This window comes from Schistocerca serialis, chromosome 3 (assembly GCF_023864345.2).
Source record: "Schistocerca serialis cubense isolate TAMUIC-IGC-003099 chromosome 3, iqSchSeri2.2, whole genome shotgun sequence".
Lineage (NCBI taxonomy): Eukaryota > Metazoa > Arthropoda > Insecta > Orthoptera > Acrididae > Schistocerca > Schistocerca serialis.
This window is the reverse complement of record NC_064640.1, coordinates 490,563,858-490,567,909: the sequence shown is the minus strand read 5'-3', so window position 1 is coordinate 490,567,909 and position 4,052 is coordinate 490,563,858.

Sequence of the window (4,052 nt, the reverse complement as noted above, 5' to 3'; positions counted from 1 at the left end):
GTTCCAAACTATCTGTTCCAGCTCATTTTCAGTGGAGACATTTAGTAATGTTTCACAGATTGTCTTGTCACACCCACCACTAACAAAACTGTAATTTTCCCAATTGATAGCTGGACGATTAAAGTCTCCACTGATGATAAGAGTGTGACTGGGGAACTTATGTACAAGTGAACTGATGTTTTCTCTAAAGTTTTCCGTTGCAACAGGTGACGAGTCTGGTGGTCAAAAGAAGGAGCCAGTTGTCATATTTGTCGGCCCCTGTTACTGAATCTTGCCAAAACTATCTCGCATGCAGCTTCAATTTCTATCTCAGTAGATTTGTTTACCGCAACTAATACACCACCTCCATTTCCCAGTAGCCTACCCTTTCGATATACACTAACTTTTTTCCGAAAGATTTCACTGCTGTCAGTTTCAGATTTCAACCAGCTTTCTGTACCTCGTATTATGTGAGCTTTACTGCTCTTCAGGAGCACTTCAAACTGTGGAACTTTGTAGCAAATGCTTTGGCAGTAAAATACTTGAATTTTAATTCTATCATCTGTGGGGGCATTCTTTGGAATCTTACACTTATACTTCTGCATCTCCTACAGCTGTCGTTATCTGGACTGGATGGAGAATCGTCTATCTAGAAACCCCTTGTGTGCACTCCACATGGGCAGTAGCCTCTGATGTGTAATGCGCACCTGACCCATTTAGGGGACCCTACAACTCTCAACTCTACGGCGCAAGTCCAGAAAATCATAGCCTAGCTTCTCACAGAACCTCTAAAATCTCTGGTTCAGTCCTTCCACTCGATTTAGAGCCAGGGGGCTACGATTAGTTCTGGGGACAATGCTGCAAATTGTGAGCTTCGTTGGAACTGGACGCACAAAACTGGTCTTCTCAATCTTCTCTGCCAGTCACTGGAACGACACAAGAATGACTTCAGAGCCCAAACAACAGGCATCATTTGTTCCAATATGCGTCACAGTCTACAGTTGATTGTACCCTGTTCCCTCAATGGCTGTTGGAATAGCCTCTTCAGAAAGTTGAAGAAGGCCCCCAGGCATACATACAGACTACACCTGGCACCTCGTGTTTTTTCCTCTCCCTTGTTGCATTTTCTTAGGAACTACCATCACTCGCCATATGTTTGAACTGCAGATGATTAATCGACCCCTACCCTTTTGTGTTTGCTCCCTCTTGACACAGGACAAATGAGGTTTCCCTAAAACAGGCAATGTGAGTCCCACTGTCTCAGTTTCAGTTTCACTGAGAGACAGAACGTCAAACTTGTTGGATAGGGGATCAGTATAACATCATAAGTCCTGCCTAGCTCTCACCTGTACAGGACGCCTAGATCTACCACTGACGCCATTTGCAGTCAAGTGGCCGAGTAATGACACATTCTGTACTTCCTGCAGAGGACGCAGGACAAACAGGTGGGGACAGTACTTGAGGTGCCTTTGGTACCAGTACCAGAGCTACACAATTGTTGGAAGCTCTTCCAACACACTGAGCTGCAGCAGTTGCCAACCATTTGACAGTAGTCAGGGCGATTTCCAGCTGCTTACAAATGTCAACTAACTCATCCTGTGTTCGATAGCAACATTCACTGTGGGGCTGCGTTGTGGCTGGTACTCTGTATTACAGGACAGTTAACAAATAACTGTAAAATTTGCCTGCTGACTATCTTTTAATCTGTTGAGCTAAAAAATTACCAGGTGGCTATAAGAAGTGAAGTAAATACGCGAAATGAGGTTTCTATTAAGGCAACAGAAAAATCTGTGGTAAAAATTACTAGTTTCCTAAAACTTTTTGAGGTTCATTATAGTTCTTTAAAAAACTCGAAAATAGAGTTACTGTACGATACGTGTAGATAATATATACTCCTCTTGAATGGAAAACTAGATGTAACACACGATTTAGTTCTGCAAATTTTCAAAAAATATACGATTGTTTGCATTGATATACACTGACATCTGGGGTGATCTATTCTTCAGCAGTAAATGTGAGTCACAAACGCTGATTTGTCACGATATAAGTTACCTGCAACACACATATCGGTAACATGCGAAAATTTTCAAAAATAGTTTTTTAAGTGTCTGAAAGTTCCCAAAAATAGCCTATTACTCAAGTAGTTATACAATGAAATTAGAGAAAGTTTGTTTTGAATAAGGAGAGGCCTGCTATTCTCAAAACTTTTAAAAGAGCACAAATAACAGTAAGCCTACCGCTGACTATAAGAAAACAAGTTTATCGCGGCACTCGCAAATGTTCGAAATTTCACAATAAATCACAATAAAAACAAGTATAGTATTCACATAATCAATGAAAGATTATGCATAAGTGACACAAACAGTAAAATATGAGACTCCAGAATTTCAAAAGGACACACAAATCTGACACATGTGGTCTCACACAAAGGAAAATTCTGAAGTTAGCTATTAAATATAAATAAACGTACTAGCCAATTGCACGGATTTTTACTTACCTGATTCTGTGACAACTTCTGCACTGGCATCCTGAAGGTAAACACTGCAGTGTCAGTCTGTTTCAGTCAAAACCGCGAAAAAGTGCAACACTGACAAAGCATGTCTTCTGCCTGCAGCACCTAAAAATGCTATTCTGTTTGTTCTATGCTACAAGTATTGAACAAAAACTGTAACACGGAAGTGGCATTAAACGCATATCATGCACATTTCCAACCTGTTATCAGGTACAGAATAATATCCTGGGGAAATGTACCATTCAGTCAATCTACATTTAAAACTCAAAAACAATGCATCAAATTGATATGTAACAGCAAGAGACAAGTTTCATGTTGCCCTCCTTTCCATGTACTAAAATGCTTTTATTCGCCTGTGCTGTATGTGAAACAGTAGTCTTTCTTACAGAGCATTTATTAATGTCCAATGCTTATCAGCAAGACACTGCACTAACAACTATCTTCTTCATATACCAGTATATGTCTGCCAGACTTTTAGTGCTATTCAGTAAGCGACCAAAGATTTTTGTGGCAGCATAATTCACCCATCTCTGTGCCAAAGTCAAATTTAACCTAGAATTCTGAAGATCATCCTTTGTTCTAGTGTTGTAGGTATGCACTTCGCAATTATTTTGGATTGGATTATGTTATTAAAAAAAAATTCGTAAGTCAACATGTGTATTGTGAAGGTGCCATGAATATGCCAAGTTTTTTAAATAAATGTCTGCAAGATGATCTCAGGTGGGCTGCAGAAATTATGCTGATTATACGCTTTTGTGCAATGAATACTTTTTCTCATAATGATGACTTGGCCCAAAATATGATGCCATATGAAAGTAGCGAATGAAAATAGGCATAGAAGGCTAATTTTCTGATATATCTATCACCAAAATTTTCAGTAATCCTAATAGCATAAGCAGCTGAACTCTAATGTTTCAGCAGATCATCAGTATGTTTCTTCCAGCTCAATTTCTCATCAGTGCACACAACCAGAAATTTCGAATATTCTGCTTTAGCAACAGACTTCTGTTCAAACTAATATTTACAATGGTGTTACGCCATTTACTGTACAGAACCGTATATACTATTTTTTCTCAAAATTTAGTAAGAATCCGTTAGCAGAGACTTGATAATTTTCTGAAAGACATTATTCACAATTTCCTCACCTAATTTCTGTTTGTTGGGTGTGATTAATCTACTTGTATCATCATCAAAATGAACTAGCTTTGCATTTTCATGAATACAGAGTGGCAAGTTACTAATATATATTAAGAACAATAAGGGATGCAAGACTGCACCCTGTGGGGTACCATTCTTGTTACCTCCCAACTCCTCTGGTGATTTTTGCAGACTATCTGCACTGTTAATTTCAACCTTCTGTATTCTTCCAGTTAAATATGAATTAAATCATTTGTGCACTGTCCCACTCATACCACAATACTTAAGCTTATCTAGAAGAATTTCAGGATTCACACAGTCAAAAACCTTTGAGAGTTCACAAAAAATCCGATGAGTGATGTTTGGTTATTCAGGACATTTAATATTTGATCAGTGAAATCATATATAGAATTATCTGTTGAAA